Below are 19,987 nucleotides of genomic sequence, written 5' to 3' on the forward strand. Positions count from 1 at the left end.
TGAATCTCACCAACGGGCCTTATGTACATTGCAATGGGCCATAGCCCATGTGCCTTAAAATACATCACAATGGGCCTAATCACATGGGCCTTATGTGTATCAAATGGGCCTCGCCAATTGGGCCCCATATGTACATCAAATGGGCCTTAACCCATAGGCCCCAATACATTTTTAATGGGCCTTAACCCATGGGCCCCTAATACATCAAATGGGCCTTACATATATATCAAAGTGGGCCTCAACCATGGGCCACAAGTAAACTGAGATGGGCCTCCCACCACCAGTATATTATATATAATATGATATATAATATATATATATATAGTACATACAATATATATATATATATATATATAGTACATACAATATTATATATAATATAATATTTTATATATATATATATATATATATATATATATAATATGATATATAATATATATATATATATAAATATATATACACACACACGTACACACCCATACACGCACGCACATGAACACACCCACTGTTCCCTGGACGGTGGGGATAAAAATACAAATATCACAGTGGGCTCCACCGTCCAGGCGGACGGTGGAAATGAAACACATATATCGTTGTGGGCTCCACGTGGGGCCCACCATAATGTTTGCTTTCCATCCAACCTGTTGAGAAGGTCACGCAGACCTAGATTGAAGTGGAAAAACAAATTTCATATTGATCCTAAATTTCTGTGGACCCAAAAGGGGTTTCAATGGTAGAGTTCAATTCACACTGTTTCCTATAATGTGGGCCACCTAAGTCTTGGATGGACCTGAAATTTGGAGGGTGGTCCATTGCCCTGAGGGCCCACCATATGAATGGATTGGATGACAAATAAACATCAAGGTGGGGCCCACGGCTACAGCCGTGGTCTGACACAGCAGCGCTGCTACTGATGTTATATATATATTTGTTTTTCTGATTCCTGTGGTTTGTCACAGGTGGGGTCCACATTTTGAGAATCCACTCCGTCCAACGGCCCTCCATGGCTCAAGACAAGCAAAACAAGCCCAATATTGGGCATATTTCAGCGTATAAACAATCAGGGAAGGTTTCAATGGTGAAAACCACCATTTGATATGGTATGGCCCGCTAGGACCTCGGGTTGACACCATTTTTCGGTTCAACGCCTAAAATGAGGTTGGAAAAGGAATGGACGGCGTGGATTGAAGACATACATCAAGGTGGGGCCAAAATAAGTGGGCCACCCTTAAGCTTGGAAACAAGCTGATATTTGTGTTTTCCAATCAAACGTCCAGCGTCCCTGGACGCTGGACTTAGCAATACATTAGAGGTGGGCCCTGCTTAGGTGGGCCACCTCATGGAGGATGGTGTGGGTACAGTACATATAAGGTGGGCCCCACCCATAGACGATTTGGATAAATTACTTACTTCATGGTGAGGTCCATTCAAGTGGGCCACACAACCTCATTATCATCACACATAAAAAAAAGAAATAGAGGAGGGGAGAGAGAGAGAGAGTGGGACACGCGTGATGGAGGGACCTCGGCACTATGGGCCCTCCCTTGCACTAAATCATACATCAAGTGGGTCCCATTACATATGGGCCCATTAAATCAAAATCCAACGGTGGAGATCCCTTCTCCACTAAATTAGACGGTTTAGATGACCCTAAGTATGCAAGGGAAATAAACATCATGATGGGGTCCATGGAGAATGGCCCCATCATGGAATGATCATGATGATCCAAGTGGGCCATCGGCCACATCTTAGGGTCCAAAGTGAGATCCAAACCATTGATCGGTTGGCCTCACTTGGCCCATCTTAAAGACATTAAAACTACCCTATCAAAGCACCCACCGCTTGATCTTCTTGCTCCCTTGGCTTCCTTAGCTCCTTAGCTTCGATTCCAACGGAGGAGATGAGGTTTGGATGGTTGAGATGGGAGATGAGAGGGTGGGAAAGTGGGCCACCTTTGATGCTTAGGAAAACTTGGAGAGGCTCATACGTATGGACTTTCTCTTGCTTGGGAAAGTTTGAAAATGAGAGAGAGACTTGTAAAGGGAGAGAGAGTGAGTGATGGGTGGAGTGATGGATGTGGTGGTGATGAGTGTGTAAGAGCTTTTTGACTTTTGTGGCTAATGGTGAAAGAGAAGTATGGCTTGTGTAAGAACTTTTTGACTTTGGGGCTTGCTTGGGAAAGGGTGAAAGGTGATGTGTACTTGACATGATGGGATGGATTGATTGATTGATTGAGGTAACATCTCGTAGAGATTCTTTCGGATTTTGCAACGCGTGGTGTTTTCCTCGCACCGAACGCTGGCCCACATCTCCCGACCAGGGTATCGCCTCGGCGTGCGAGTCGTGGCATCGGAATCGCGGCGACGGCGCGGTCGCTATGGTACAAGTCTTGGGTTGAGTCGACTCGGGTTGACGGCATGAGAATCAAGGTCGCGCGTAAATACCGGTTAAGGGTCGAAGGTTGCTGGAATTCAACTGAGAAGACCGCGGAAGTCTATGGAACGGTACGGTTTAGGATACGGGGCTTACAGGCTGTAAACTACCAAATTCTAATCCAAACCAATAATCAAGTCCAAAAAACATAAAAACATAAATACCAACAGCTAAGGACTCATGTGGTCCAAAATCTAAGCAGATGAATGGTCCGATGGCCCGGAGATGATGATCTGACAATCAGATGGGCCAATGGCCGCGATCCAACGATCCAATATTCTTATCAAAGCAACCCACATGCATCCTCCTAGTGTGGGGCCTTTCTCATGCACAAGCTATGCATGTGGGGTGTTCAAAGTGGCCAGTCGGGCTTCCTGTAGATGTCATCCATCCAAAGTGAAGCTAGGGCTGCAGTCGGGAGCCGCCTCTGGTAGACCCGATATGAAGGTCCGATGTCCTCATCAATCCTCCCCGGCTGAGAAAGATTGCCTTTAATGAAGCAAACCTATGGAACTGCTCTAAAAGATCAAGATCCAACCTCTGAAACTCTGTCTCTGTAATTTGCATGCTATCTGATGTTGGTCTGTTCTTCCATTTGACAAGGAATTTTTGCAATCCTCATTATCTTGTCGAAACCACGTGGTGATCCAACGCATCCTCAATCTTCTCTTTTTTCTTAGGTAATGATGGTAAAGAAGGTAAAGGGTGTGATGATGAGGTAGGTAAAGGCCAAGGACTAGTGCAAATCTGGCATATAGTGGTCTGCAAGAGTGCTAGTGGGTGTAGTAATAGGACCATCACAAGATAACCAGGTCCTCTACATTGAATGTGTTGCTAATGCCCATGTTAGAAAGAATACCTATCACACATGCATTAGTGCCCACTCTTTGCAAAATTTTATAGGGACTTGGATTACGGGCATATAACTTTTTAACAGTTCCTTGAGGAAACTGCTTTGGTCGTATGCGAATCATGATGTAGTCACCCACCTAAAATTCCCTTTACCTGTGGTGAGAACAGTATTTTAAATAGTGGTAGCGTGTTGCGTAGTGTTCAACCCTCCGTGGTGTGTAGCGAAATAGCGTAGCGTGTAGCGTAAGCTACACAATACTTCTATTTTTAAATATATATATATATATATATTAAATAGCAAGAAAAAAGCAAAATATATAAATGTCACATTATTTTAAATAAAAATCCTAAAGTTAAGAGCATTAAGTACAATACAAATGTCACATTCCTCAAAATCAACATCTCAAATTCTCAATAATTAGTCTCTAGACTCTAGTGTCTAAACTCTTAAGGTCATCTTCTATATCTAATAGGTCATCGTCGTTGTCGTCATCCTCATTCACTTCGTCACCAGGTCTAGGCCTTTCATCATCAGCATCAGCATCTACATCTGCATGTGCATCATCCACACTATGAACACTTGTTCCTATATCTCCTTCCTCTCTTATAGGAGTAAGAAATCTTCCCATGGGACCACCTACACATTTAAAAAAAAAAAAAAAAGATTCATTGGTCTTTTACTTTCTTTGTTAAAAATGTTCATGTAACTTAGTCCATAACTATAAACACTTAAAGTAGTTGCCTTCCTTTTCTTTGAGGAAGGTGGGGGGCAAACTCCTTAAGAAATATTAGATGTTGATGGTGCATTGCTGTCAACTTGATCATTAGACTCTGGAATAGTTGTAATGGCACTAATATCAAAGGCCATATTTTGATCTTCGAGCTACGATGGATCAGTTGGGAGAACAGAGCCTTCTTTCTCAGCAATCCATTCATCATCTGATTCAATGTGGTCCACCAATATTGGATCCATTGCCACCCTTCTTTTTATGCTTCTTTCTTTCAGTTTCATATTATACATCACATATACCAGAGACTTGGGTTTTTGTTGCTCTAGCCAATTTCTCTTCTTTGTGTGGATCTGCTCATGTGATGATCTATGTCAGTCAATTATCAAAGACTTGCTAATCTACTAAATAAAAATTAGCCAATTTAGAATATTGAATGGTACAAAAGTCACCTGCTCAAAAGTACTCCAATTTCTCTCACAGCCAGAAGCACTGCATGTGAGGCTTAAAACTCGTACTGCAAACTTCGTAAGCTATGGAGTTCTATCTCCAAAGCGTTCCCACCAATCAGCTACATAAATTAGTTATAATTTGTAAATTAATTAAATACTTTCACCAATTATAAAAATATAATTTACATAACAATGAAAATATCAAAATATAAAATTATAAATTACCTGGGGAACGCTTTTTCATGGTTTCGAGTGCAAGGCGAGAGCCAAAATCCCCTCTTCTCTTCTCATATTCATCCAACTGAATATCAGCATCAGCATGCTCTTCATGGGGCATCATCCGATCCATGCACTAAAACAACCTCCTTTTTATCTTAGGGTGTGTAGAGAACTTATCTGAGTACCATATTTGAGGATTCAAATAGTACCCTACTACATGTAGAGGACGATGAAGCTGAGGAGTCCATCTTTCATCTATTTTGTTCCAAATTGGAACATATCTCTTTTTTTTTTACATCATTGCAATTAAATGCAATTTTCTCCTTCGCTGAGTCCATCAATTCATAAATGAACCCCATTGCTGGCCTCTCTTACGAATCTACTTCTCTTAAAACGCTTACCAATAGCATAGTGCTCTTAACACATAAGGCAACATTTGGCCAAAACTTTGGATCAAACATTATAATAGCCCGTACCTTTATTCCTTCAGGTTTTTTAGCCCAAGAACATGAGCACCATTCTTCCGATGCAAACATGGCTATAAGACCATTCTTTTGCTTGTAAATACTTCGAAGGGTGAGGTATGATGTTGCAAAGCGTGTTACTGCCAGCCGTAGAAGCTCATGGTTATTCGTGAAGCTTCTCATCATTCTCAATACAATTCCATGCCCATAAATAAACTTGGTCACTGACCTTGCCTTTTCAAGCGTTTCAGAATATATTTTCATTTTTCCAATATCCTCCAACATCAGATCTATTCAATGTGCAGCACACGAAGTCCAATATATCCTTTTCCTCTTATCCATTAACTTCTTCCCAACACTCACATAGCTTGAATGGTTATCCGTGATAACCTGGACCACATTTTCTTCCCCAATTTCTTCCACAATTTCATCAAGATATTTGAATAACAAATTTCCATCTTTTATTGAATCTGAAGCATTAATAGACTTGTAAAACATTGTTCCGATCGGAGAATTAATCAAAAAATTAATGATGCTTCTATTCTTTCCATCCGTCCAATCATCAGACATAATTGAACATCCATAAGTTTTCCAGGAAGCTTTGTATGCTTTCATTAAACTATCAGTATTGGCAACCTCCTCTTTTAGTATCCATGTTCTCATCTCATGCATGGATGGTGGCTTCAATCCTGGTCCAAACTTGCCAATAGCCTCACACAATGCTGAAAAGTATGGGCTATTACACAGGTTAAATGACAAAGCATTCCCAAAAAGAAATCTTCCAATCACCCTGCATACTTCTTTTCTTTCTTCCTTCTTTCACCCTGAATTCAATGTGGATTGACGTTGCTCACTGCTAACAAATTGATCCATAGGACCCCTTGCTCTTGCCATTGGTTGATTACCAGAAGATCCACTACCAAGTTGGCTGCCAATGAAAGCATCATTACCCACACTAGCGCTATCACTTGCAGAGCCAGAACCAGAAAGATATGTCGATCCCCCTCTCCCAATATCTCGAAACATCTCATTTCTTTTATATTTTCCATCATGATATTCCTTTAAAGCCTTTCTACACTCCTCCTTGGCTTCTTCCGTCACTTTTGGGCACGGCTTTATACCGTTGTGGGTTCCAGCCAAATGATGCTTTAGGCGAGTCACGCCTCCCGTACATCTTTGACTGCAAAATTTGCGTAGCACATAATTTTTATGAGATCGTCCAAGTGGATTATCAGCCACATATTTTCATGCAAAATCTCTTTTTTTCTTCAAACATTCTGCTCTCTTTAGTTCACTACTTGACCCCCCCAAAAAAAAAAACACGTCACAAACAAATCAGTGAATCACAAAAATCAACATACGCACACCACTTACACTCATACGCACACCACAGTGGGCCCACCATAGAAAACAATACAAATTCACCCCTTCACGCACCTCAGTGGACCCCACGTGGGCCACACCATAGAAAATAATGCACATCCACCCCTTCACGCATCTCAGTGGGCCCCACGTGGGCCACACCATAGAAAATAATGCACATCCCACCCCTTCACGCACCTCAGTGGGGCCCACGCGGGCCATACCACAAAAAAAAAGTATAAAAAACAAAAAACCGATAGTAACCGACATTTTAAAAGGGAAAAAATGAGGAAAAAAATGAAAATACCAAGTTATTTTCACTGTACATAGAAAAAATTCAAAAAAAAGGAATGAGCGTACCTATTTTTGTCTCAAGATGGGATTGAATCAGTGAAAACTACAAATGTTGAAGCTCCACGGCGATCGGTTTACGTTTGGAAGCAGTTTTTCCAATTCAAGATTGAAAAGTGGGGAGAGGAGCAACGTCAGCAACGTCGGTTTGCGCCTGGCAGCAGATTTTCGACCTCAGCATTGAAGGGTGGGGAGAGGAGCAACATTGGCTGCTATTGGTTTGGGTGTGGAAGCCTTTCGAATAGGATTTTTTCTTTTTTAACTTAAGTTGTGCTTGTGGTGTGAGTTCACCATTATTTCATGCAGTGAAAAAACAAAAAAAAAAAAAATACCAGACAGGTAGCGCACGCTACCTGCGCTACACACTACGTATCCGTAACGTACGCTACGACCCCTGTAGCGCACGCTACAGGGGATAAACACTATTTGCTACGCTACGTAGCGATTTCGCTATGCTACGCTACGTAGCGTACGCTACCGCTACGCCACCGGCGCTACTGAAAACACTGAGTGAGAATCGACATGAATTTTATATTTTTTCTTACTTGCATTAATCCTTCTTTTAATCTCAATGTGGAAATCAAGGATATGTTGTGCAAATGCAGATGCTAACTAGCCTATGTGAGATGGACATGGGGATGGGATCTATAGGCTTTCTGGGTTTGTACCCATGCACGACTTCAAATGGACTCATACCTATGGACCTATTTATTGAACTGTTGTATGCAAACTCTGCAACAGGTAAAACTGCATCCCAAGTTCTAGTATGGTCTCCCACTAAACAACGTAATATGTTTCCAACACTCCTATTGAATACTTCCGTTTGTGTCCATCAGTTTGAGGATGGTAAGCTGAAGAGAATTGAAGTCTTGTGCCCATTATATGCCAAAGTGTCTTCCAAAAGTTACTCATGAAGTCCACATCCCTGTCAGACACTATGGTCTTCGGCAAACCATGCAAACGAACCACCTCCCCAAATAAAATCTTAGCTACGTTGGAGGTGTCCGACGTTTTTGAACATGGTAAAAAGTCTGCCATTTTGGAAAAATGGTCCACTACGACAAAGAAGGAATTGTGGTTCTTGATAGTTTTAGGAAGTTTAAGCACGTAATCCATACTAATGTCCCGCCATGGAGGATGAGGAATTGACAAAGACATATAACCTCGTATTCTGCCAACTTTTCTTGGGCAATTGACGAGTCCTACATTGCCCAATAATTTTGGCCATATCTCTCTTGAGGCTTGGCCAGTAAAATCTACCATTCATAAGGGCAATGATCTCGTCTCTCCCAAAATGACCAGCTACCCCTTTGGAATGAAGCTCCCAAATTAGAAAATTTTGGAGAGAAGTACGAGGGATGCGGAGCCTATCACCTTTGAATAGAAAATTGTCAACAATGACAAACCCTTGATCATTCCTCGTCTGATCAACTAATAATGATGCATACACCTCTTCAAAATCCGGGCACGATGAATATTCATCTTTCAAATGCTCGAACCAAGTGACCTTAATACTCATGGATTGGAGTAGTGTCACCCTACGGTTAAGTGCATTGGCTAGTTTATTTTCAACCCCGACCTTGTGCTTTACTCCTAAAGAAACTGGACCCACTTGGCATGCCTTGGGTTCAATTTCTTTTGCGAGTTGAGATAGCACAAGGCCTCGTGGTAAGAAAATAAGATGAATTCTTGCGGTAGGAGATAGTGATGCTAATGGTGCAAAGACTGCATAACCACATAGAACTCTTTGTCATAGGTGGAATATCATTGCTTTGCTTCATTCAATTTCTCATTAAAGTAAGCAATGGGGTGTCCTTCCTGAGTAAGAACTTCACCCATACCAACGCCTGAAACATCACATGCAACTTCGAAGACTTTAGAAAAGTCAGGAATGCGCATGACGGGAGCCTTTATCATCTTGCTCTTAATCTCTTTAAAAGCTCTTGAGGCTGACTTAGTCCATTTAAACTCTCATTTCTTTATGCAATCTGTGATGGAAGCCACGATGGAACTAAATCCTCTAACAAGCCGCCTATAGAAGGTGGCTAAGCCGTGAAAGCTACACACCTCATGAATGTTCTGCGGTTCAGGCCAACTCACTATGACCTTAACCTTCTCGGGCTCTACAGACATGCTCTCAGATAACACGACAAACCCTAAGAAGATGACTCTATCTGACATAAACATGCACTTCTTTAGGTTCGCAAATAACTTTCCCGCTCTAAGGACCCTGCAAACATGCCTCAAGTGGTGGAGATGTTGTTCCTTTGTGGTCTATAAATAAGAATGTCATCAAAGTAGATCACTCAGAACTTCCCAATGAAGGTTCTCAACACTTGGGTCATCACCCTCATAAACATACTCGGAGTGTTAGTCAAACCAAAGAGTATGCATGAAAGGTTGGAAGTTATCTGGTTGGACCTTAACCTATAGTCCATCCTGTTGGACTTGAGACCTTCTCATTAGAAAGGAAAAGGAATTTAATGGCAGGCAGGGCCATGAGTTTTTACGAGGCCCACTGTGATGTGTATGTTAAATCCACTTTGACCATTAAATGTGGTATCCCATGTTGGGTCTAGAGCCAAAAAAAATCATGCCAACTTTTGATTTTTGATCACACCAAAGGAAATAGTTGGAAGAGAGACGTCCACCATTGATTTTTTAGGGCCCAATGTGATGATTATACAAAATCCACTCCAACTAGTAGATGCCACGCTAAAACTTAGGCTTGGCGCCTAAAAGTCAGGCCAATCAGCTATTCAAGTGGGCCACACCAAGGGAAATAATTTGAAGGGTGAGTTTTTCGCTGTATACTGTTTCCAATCATGTGGTCCACTTGAATTACGGGTGGGGCTGATTTTCGGGCCTTGGGTCTAACATGGGGTGACACACTTGATGATTATGGTGGATTTAACATTAACACCATGGTGGGACCCACCCAAGCCACTAATCGCTTTTCCAAAGTAATTCTAAATAACCTCTATAAACATTTATTAACATTAATTAATTCCTAAATTAGGCAAACTAGTCAGACGTACCCGCTATGTGAACATTTCTTTTATATATATTTATGTGTGCATGTGTGCATGGGTGTGTGTTCGCCCTGACCCGATCTAATCTAGACCTGAATTTTCATGAATTCATAAGGTTGAAACAGATGTTCCACTCATTCTGCTTCCTTAGCCACAACATTTAGAAATTAGGGCTATCAATGGGTAACCGGACCTATGTGTCTAGAGTGGACTCCACCTAACTTTAATGGGTTGTGGTACAATTTCTTGGACCCATTAACAGAGCCAATTGGATTTGGGTCTCACCTTTTGGATCCAGTTTTCTCCTTAAGCTCTTTGGACAGGCTTGGTCAATGCTTTAGTTAAATTATTTCACATTGAATTCTTGGAATTGGGGACATCGAGGGAAAATGGAGTGAGTCATGTAGAACATCCGTGCTGGCTATCTCGTCTGTCTTGCAAATATTAGAAGAGCCACATTAAGGGAAAACCATATATATCCTCTCTTCCTTGCTAGCTGTTCACAACCCGAGTGTAGGGTCGCGATGTAGTAATGATCTCGGTGAGACCGAGGTTGAATCCACATGGACTAATCTTGTGTGTTTTCTGAAAGCAACTAGAAGAAGAATTAGAAAAAGATGAAAACCTAAATCTGGAATATTTGGGAGTAATTGTGAGAAATTTAATGAAAAACTTAATAAGTTCAAAAGTGGGAAACTAGGGTTTCCAAGGATCTACTTGTAGGTTCTCGGGATGCCACCTTGCTTGATTCAAAGATGAAGAGATTTGTCAGATCTTTGAACTTCTCATGGATCTAATCATCAATGGATGAGAGTTGTGATGATTTGGAAGTGATTCCACAACCTAACCATGCCCAGGAGACAAGGCAAACAACAGGATCTACCAATCACACAACCAATCATAAGAGAATCGTGAAGGTTAGGAAGGATTCCATCATCCAACCATGTCCAAGGGACGATGGTGAACAACAGGATCTCCTAATTTCACAATCTCAATTCAGGGAAAGAAGATATCTCAAGCTATCGTAGATCTATCGTAATTTTAGTCACAACAAACCATTAAAAACTAAAATTTTTCCTTCATAATCAAACTAAAATCCAAGAGTTCAATAAAACATGAATCAAAACAAAGAAAACATCCCAATCACACTACAAGCTTCACCTCTTAGCCCTAGCTAAGAGGTTTAGCCAACCATAGACATGACTGAACTAGAAACTCCTAAGAAAAGCATAAAAACAACTAAGGAAAGGGAAGAAAAACTCTTGGCGACGGCTTCTCCACGCTTTTGCTCCACTCCACAAACCCTAGATGATGCCTAGGGATGCCCTAGGGACCCCTATTTATAGTTTTAGGGCTTAAACTTTTGCACCCAATGGAAATTTCCGGAAACCGTCTCAAATTTACGTAGTCCGCGCAACTTTTGCGTAAGCCTTCAATGTCATCAAACAACCTTTGAGTCATCGAAAATGTACCCAAAACAGTCCATTGAGTTACTTCAATTTCTTCAATAAATTCGATGCCATCGAGCAGACTTCGATGTCATTGAACTCCTTCCTTCGATGTCATCGAACATATCTTCGATGGATTGAAAAGAGCACCCAATATGTCCAACAATTAACTCGATTTTTCTGTAATTCTTCGATGTCATCGACCAGCTTTCGATGTCATTGAACACCAACCTTCGATGTCATCGAACTGACCTATTTGATATCATTTAAGCTCAAATCCTGTGAATTTCTGCACCAATTCTTCACTAATTTCTGCACTTCCTTCCTTTTCCACTTAATTTTCTTAATTCTTGGGGTTTTGAAATCTTCCATCTTGGTCTCCAAAGATCCATTCTTTGCTTGATGATTCTTGAGCATTAAATCCATGCTTTTAACATTCTTTTCCATCGAAGCTCTTAAATTCACTTTGCAACACAAACACATGTAACATATACCATTAAGACATTATGTTTGTAAAACCAAGAAATAAATGGGGGATAATATGGAATATTTGACCCTTAACACAACTCCCAACCAGCATTTTGCTAGTCCCGAGCAAAATATGCGATAAATAATTTCCAATCTTAAGTTCGAAATCCTTTTTCAGAAAACAATCTTTTGTGCAATCATGTATGAATGAGTAACATTAAGTGAGATAGTGGGATCTTTGAAAGCTTAGAGCCAAATCAACTAGGCAATTAATCAAGTAGGTTCTTATTATTAAAATCAGAATGAAAGTTCAAATATCAAGTTTTCCTATGTGCCTGGTGAAAATCAATTTACTTCTCAGAAGACTACTTTTGTTTCGTAATGTTAGCCATGTTCATCATATTAAGATTAGTTTTTGATTTTATATCGACGGTCACCATTATTTATTCCTCTTTTTCAAACATTACATCCTTTTCAAAGACATTTTTCATTTCCCTCAAAGATGTTGTCATTCTTCATTCTTTATGACCTCTTTGTCGATCTCCTATTTTTTAACTGGGCTTCCGTCTTTTAAGGTGGATAAGATTCTCCAGATTGAATTCTCAATATCTAACAATGATCCATATACTAACAATTAGAACCGCAAGCACATCCTTAGAAAGCAAATTGAGCGTGTCTTGTGGTTTAGATTAACATGATATTCAAACTTTTTCATAGATGATTAAGCTCCCACAATTTAAAATCCAATCTCATGACTCATCATACTCAAAGCATTCTTAAATACACAATTTCTTATTTTCCAAACAGATTTTAACTCAAAACTTTGAAAAATTTGCAAATTTTTTGCTCAAAACTGAGAAAACACTGATTAGGTCACCCAATCCCCTACACTCCCCACAAAAATTCTACATTGTCCTCAATATAAAAGAAATAATCATGTAAATGCAAAAGAGGCAATGAAAATAAAGGAGATGGTGTTGGAAGGATAGTACCTGGTGGAAGGAAAATGGAAGGTTTTCTACGGATCTCAGCATAAAATGGGTTAGCACAAACAAAACTCACCAAAGTATAAGTAAACTATCCTAAAATAGCGGAAGCAAACTACCCTAGTCCTAAGAAAGCGATAAATCTATTTATACCTCCATCAGACTAGGAGATCAATCTTGGTAAACAGGATTACTCAGAGGTATGGACATGTCATCTAAATCGAATTTCTGAACAAATAGCTTTAATCGATATCCATTTACTTTGAATTCATTGCCATTGTCTAGATTCTTTATCTCGACAGCCCCATGAGGATACACATTAGTAATAGTGAAAGGGCCGGTCCAACAAGATCGGAGCTTTCTCGGAAAAAGATGTAACTGAGAATTGTACAGAAGGACTTTCTAGCCGGGCAAGAAAGATTTTTGAATGATGTTCTTATCATGGAGCATCTTCATTCTGTCCTTGTAAATTCTCGAGTTCTCATATGCATCATTCCGGATCTCCTCTTGTTCGTTCAATTGTAGCTTACGCAGCAAGCCAGCATTGTCCAAGTCAAAGTTCAAATTCTTTATAGCCTAGTAAGCTCTATGTTCCAGTTCCACAGGTAAGTGGCAAGTTTTCCCGTAGACGAGTCTAAAGGGAGACATTCCAATGGGAGTTTTAAAGGCTATACGGTAAGCCCATAAAGTATCCGTCAAGCGGATTGACCAATCCTTACGGTCAGGGTTAACGGTCTTTTCCAGGATGTGTTTGATCTCCCTATTGGAAATCTCAGCTTGCCCACTTGTCTGTGGGTGGTATGGAGTGCTCACCTTGTGAGAGATGCCATATTTCTTCATTAAGTTTGCCAATCCCTTATTACAAAAATGTGAACCTCCATCACTAATGATGGCTCGAGGCGTTCCGAACCGGGAAAGGATGTTTTCTTTTAAGAATTTAATGACCGTCTGATGGTCATTATTCCAGCACGGGATCGCTTCGACCCATTTAGTGACATAGTCTACGGCTAATAGAATGTATAAATTTCCGTGAGATTGGGAGAATGGTCCCATGAAATCAATGCCCCAGCAATCAAGTGCTTCAATGATCAGAATGGGGTTTAAATGCATCATATTTCTATGGGACAATTAATGCTCCCAACTTCTGACAATGCTCATAAGCTTTGCAAAACTCATAAGTGTCCTTAAACATAATGGGCCAGTAAAAGCTGCACTGTAGAATTTTGGCCTAGGTCTTTTTAGTAGAAAAACAACCACCACAAACCTGAGAGTGACAGAAGGAGATGACACTTTGGTGTTCATTATCTGGCACACATTTCCTTAAGATTTGGTCTGGGCAATATTTAAACAAATATGCATTATCCCAGAAAAACTTACGAACCTCGACGGAGAATTTTTTCTTATCTTGCGCAGTCCAATGTGTCGGCGTGAAACCTGTAGCAAGATAATTAGCAATATCAGCAAACTAAGGTGAATGAGAGACTTTGAACAATTGTTCGTTAGGGAACATGTCATTTATATGTGTCGTCTCAAGGGAATCAGAGAGATCAAGGCGGGAAAGATGGTCAGCCACTACGTTCTTTACTCCCTTTTAATCTTTTATTTCTAAATCAAATTCTTGGAGTAGGAAGATCCATCTAATTGGTTGGGGCTTAGCATCTTTCTTAGAAAGAAGATACTTGAGCACCGCATGATCTGTGTAAATGACAATCTTGGATCCGATCAAGTAGGACCTAAATTTGTCCAAAGCGAACACTACGGCTAAGAGTTCCTTTTATGTAGTCGAGTAGTTCATTTGGGCAGGATTTAGAGTTCTACTTGCGTAATGAATAAGGTAGGGCTTCTTTTCTTTTCTCTGGCCTAAAATCGCCCCAAGAGCATTGTCAGATGCGTCGCACATAAGTTCAAAAGGAAGGCTCCAGTCGGGTGACTGCATGATAGGTGCAGTGGTTAACATGCCCTTGAGCTTAGTAAATGCTTCCTGACATTGCTCAGTCCACTCGTATGGTGCATCCTTTTGAAGTAGATTATATAGAGGACGAGAGAGGTGACTAAAGTCCTTTATGAATCTTCTGTAAAACCCGGCATGTCCTAGAAAGGATCCCACGTCTCATATATTCTTAGGTGGAGGTAGGTTAGAGATAAGATCAATTTTAGCCTTATCTACCTCAATTCCCTTGGACGAGATAATGTGTCCAATGACAATTCCCTTACGAACCATGAAGTGGCACTTCTCCCAATTTAGTACAAAATTCTTTTCTTCACATCTTTTCATCACACATTTAAGATTTTCCAAGCAATCGCTGAAAGATGGACCAAACACAGAGAAGTCGTCCATAAAGACCTCTAGATATTGCCCTACCATGCCAGAAAAAATACTCATCATACATCGCTGAAAAGTGGCGGGGGCATTACACAGTCCGAATGACATCCTTTGGTAAGCAAAGGTGCCAAAAGGACATGTGAACGTGGTCTTTTCTTGATCTTCAGGGGCTATCTCTATCTGGTTGTAGCCCGAATACCCGTCAAGGAAACAATAGTACGAATGACCAGCTAGCCTTTTCAAAATTTGATCAATGAAGGACAAAGGAAAGTGGTCCTTCCTTATGACGATATTCAATTTCCTGTAGTCAATGCACATTCTCCAACCAGTAGTAACTCTAGTTGGCACGAGTTCATTGTTCGCATTGGATACGATGGTGATTTCGGACTTCTTAGGAACCACCTGAGTTGGACTCACCTATTGACTATCAGATATCGGGTATATGACACCCACATCCAATAGTTTAAGAACCTCGGCCTTAACCACTTCCTTCATGTTTGGATTTAGTTTACATTGTAGTTATCATGAGGTCTTCGCATTAATATCTAGATGAATGCAGTGAGTACAAATCAAAGGATTAATTCCCTTGAGGCCCGCAGTCGACCATCCAAGGGCTCCCTTATGTTCAATGAGAGTAAAGATGAGCATACTCTCTTGTTCTCACTCAAGGTGGGAAGAAATCACCACTGGGTATGTCTCATCTTGACCTAAATAGACATATTTCAAATCAGAGGACAAAGGTTTTAGGTCAAGCTTTAGTGCCTTGAGGTTAGACGGTAGAGGCACTACATTAGTTTGGGACAATTTTTTAAATTGTGGCCTCCACTAGTTAACTTCAAGTACCGGCACATCATCAAGCATGACACCCGTCTCCCTAATCATATCATCTAAATCATGGTCGTGGGCCAAGCGCGTCTCTAGAGGGTCAGAGGATAAGGTCAGAAGTGCTCTATCTTCCACGAAAGAATCAATCACGTTAATATCGTGGAAATCGTCTTCATCTTCTAACTGTCTGCCCGTATTGAAAAAGATGTTTAACTCCAATGTCATATTTCCAAAAGACATACTCATGACTCCATTCCTGCAATTAATGATTACGTTTAAAGTGGCAATGAATGGGCGACCAAGAATGACAGGAATTTGAGTGCTCATGTTATTGATGGGTTGCGTATCTAGGACAATAAAATCTACCAGGTAGTAGAATCTGTCAACCTGGACCAACACATCCTCAATTACCCCTCTTGATACACGAACTGAGCGATCAACAAGTTGTAGTGGTTAGGGTGGGTTTTAATTCACCTAAACCTAGCTGTTTGTAGACCAAGTAAGGAATAGGATTTACGCTCGCTCCTAAATCAAGAAGTGCATGCTCAATGCTGTAATTCCCAATTACACAAGCGATGGTTGGGCTATCGGGATCTTTGTATTTTTGTGGCACATCTTGCTTTAGGATGGCCCTCACTTTTTCAGTTAAAAAGATTTTCTTTTTAATATTTTGCCGTCTTTTGGTCGTACACAAGTCTTTCAGAAATTTGGCATATGAAGGTATTTGTTTAACAGCGTCCAGTAGAGGGATGTTGACCTTCACTTGTTTTAATACCTCTAGAATATCCTGAGAGTTAGAGAGAGGTTTTGGTGCAACCAACCGTTGGGGAAATGGAGCAATCAACTTATCTTGAAGTTCCGGTTCTAATTCTTGTAGGGCAATGCTAAGTCTATCATTGTTGTCCTTTTCCGGGTCCTTAGGCTTTTCAACCCTCACCGGAATAGTTTTGTCAATAGTCTTCCCACTCCTAAGAGTGGTGATAGATTTAGCTTGCTCCATCTGATTTGAAGAGCTGGGATCACTTATCTCATATTGCGGTTTGGGATTGGGGAGAGGTTGAGCAGGAAGCATCCCCTTTTCCCCAATTGCTAAGTGTGACTCTATCCTTTGAACAGACGACGCAAGTGTTCCAATCGCTGATCTGATATCCTGGATTGCTTGTGCCGAATTTTGATTAATTAGCTCTTGATCTTGAATATGTTTTAGAACCGGATCCTCTTGAGGTTTCTCTTGATTTGGAATTTGATTGAAGAAACCTTGAGGGGTAGCATTTTGTCCATTCTGAAGTTTGGATGATTTCTCCAACTAGGATTGTATGTATCAGAGGTGGGTCCATTGAAAGGTCTTTGGTAATTGTTCACGGCATTAGATTGCTTATTCAACACCTCTTGAAAGGCAGGTATTGTTGGACAATTTTCAGTTGTGTGAATGTTGCAAGCACAAATACCGCAAACAGTTTCTTTAACCTTATCCTTCTTTAGTTCCATGGCCTCAAATTTCCTTCTGAGATTAGACACTTTAGCATTAATATCATCATCCTCTTTCAGAAGGTATAACTTGCCCCTCCTTTGATTGAGTGGGCCTGGAAGTGGTGCTTGATTTTGGGTAGGTGTCCCATGATTGTGCGTTTTCAGCAAGTTTGTCCAAGTAGTCCTACACATCATCGACATTTTTATTCATCAATTCCCCATTGCACATTGTCTTGACCAATTGGCGCATGGAAGATGTCAGTCCATCATAAAAAAAAGTGTGTAATGCGCCACGTTTCAAAACCGTGTTGTGGGCATGAACTTACAAGATCCTTGAACCGCTCCCAACGTTGGAAGAATGGTTCATCCTCCTTTTGAGCGAAGTTCATGATTGACTTTCTAAGGGTATTTGTTTTATGACGTGGAAAAAAAATTCTTTATGAACTCCCTTATCATGTCATTCCATGTGCCAATAGATCTGAGACGTAGTGAATGCAACTACATCTTAGCTTTCTCTTTCAAAGAAAAATGGAAGAGTTTCAGTCTAACCGTGTCCTCAGACATGTTTGGAAAATATAAAGTGGCTATGATCTCATCAAACTCTTTCAAGTGCAAACATGGACTTTCAGATTCAAGTCCATGAAATTTTGGAAGGAGTTGGATCACCCCTGGCTTGATATCCATGTGTCCCGTATTTTTTGAAAAAACCATGCATGAGGGCGTGCTCACCCTCGCCGGTTGTAAATAATCTCGTAAAGTACGAGGCGGGGGTGCTTGATGAACCTTATTCTCCTCCTGGACTTCCTCAATCCTAGGTTGAGGTTGTCTTCCCGGTTGATTGACCAGTTGATTTGCAGCCATCACTTCAATTAAATCTAAGGATCTCGAGTGGTGTCTAATCCTGTGATGGATAGATAACCCCTCAACCAATCCTCCTTCACTCAAAAGACGTTGAGTGTTGTCACGGACCCACTTGGGCATGAAACACTCTCAGCCCTCAATTTCAGATTCTAACCTAAACCTAAAAAGGAAAGAAGAAGAGAATAGAAATCTAGAAATAGAAAGAGAGAGGGAATTAGAAAGAAGTTACCAAATTAGAAGTTCCTAAATTAAGATCCTGCAAAGCAAAACAAAACAAGTCAGTTTCTAAAAATAGAAATTCTAAAATTAGAAAGTTCATAAACCTAGAATTAGAAAGTTAGTTTCTAAAAATAAAAGAAATGCTAGAATTAGGAAAGTTTCAAAACCTAAAATCAGAAAGTAGTTTCTAAAAACAGAAAAAGAAAGTTTCTAAAATAATTCAGAAAACCCTAATCCTAAAAATAGAAAATAAAAAAAACCCTAATCTTAACCTAATTCCAAAACTAGTTAATCTTAGAAAAATACAACCGTTAATCCTTAGCAACGGCGCCAAAAACTTGTTCACAACCCTAAATGTAGGGTTGCGATGTAGTAATAATCTCGGTGAGACCGAGGTCAAATCCACAGGGACTAATCTCATGTGTTTCTGAAAGCAACTAGAAGAAGAAATATAAAAAGATGAAAACCTAAATCTGGAATATTTGGGAGTAATTGTGGGAAATTTAATGAAAAACTTAATAAGTTCAAAAGTGGGAAACTAGGGTTTCCAAGGATCCACTTGTAAGTTCTCGGGATGTCACCTTGCTTGATTCAAAGATGAAGAGATTTGTCAGATCTTTGAACTTCTCATGGATCTAATCATCAATGGATAAGAGTTGTGATGATTTGGAAGTGATTCCATCACCTAACCATGCCCAGGAGACAAGGCAAACAACAGGATCTACCAATCACACAACCAATTATAAGAGAATTGTGAAGGTTAGGAAGGATTCCATCATACAACCATGCCCAAGGGACGATGGTGAACAACAGGATCTCCTAAATTCACAATCTCAATTAAGGGAAAGAAGATATCTCAAGCTATCGTAGATCTATCGTAATTTGAGTCACAACAAACCATTAAAAACTAAAAATATTCCTTCATAATCAAACTAGAATCCAAGAGAGTTCAATAAAACATGAATCAAAACAAAGAAAACATCTCAATCACACTACAAGCTTCACCCCTTAGCCCTCGCTAAGAGGTTTAGCCAACCATAGACATGATTGTCACGCCCCAAACCCAGAGATCGGACTCACAGGAACCCCAATCACCAAATCAGGTGCCGACAGCCTCCGTAGTACCCCATTCTCGGCTCTCAGCGCCTATACGCCAGATTTCGATCCTGGGATCCTACAAGGATGATTTTTTTTTTTTTTTTGTACATTTATCTCGTAATAAGCATAACCACAAGTATACCCAAATCATAAAGGCAACATCATCATCACATATCCACTAATATAAACAGTTGAATACAGTGCTGAAAGGGAAATACATATGTCAAAAATCAAAACTCCATAAGTCCGCTGCACGCTCCAAGCTCAATGTTGCTGCAACCTAACGCCACCTGTACACATCTATCGTGCATAAGCTTATAGAAAACTTAGTGGGTGGTGAAAGTGTGTGCACAAGATAAGTGCCAGGTAAGCAATATCAGAGTAATCAGAGTAAGC

The 19,987-nt window shown here is 40.4% G+C and overlaps 1 protein-coding gene and 1 non-coding gene across 8 annotated transcripts in view; both read left to right on the forward strand.

The window, feature by feature from the left end:
- The window catches only part of LOC131240009 (disease resistance protein At4g27190-like), a 45,566-nt gene that overhangs the window by 13,652 nt on the left and 11,927 nt on the right, over window positions 1–19,987 (forward strand). The window lies entirely within an intron of this gene.
- Window positions 17,714–17,820, forward strand: LOC131241829 (small nucleolar RNA R71). The gene has a single exon (XR_009169397.1). It is a non-coding gene; the product is annotated as a small nucleolar RNA R71 (small nucleolar RNA).

Source organism: Magnolia sinica, chromosome 3, assembly GCF_029962835.1.
Source record: "Magnolia sinica isolate HGM2019 chromosome 3, MsV1, whole genome shotgun sequence".
Taxonomy (NCBI): domain Eukaryota; kingdom Viridiplantae; phylum Streptophyta; class Magnoliopsida; order Magnoliales; family Magnoliaceae; genus Magnolia; species Magnolia sinica.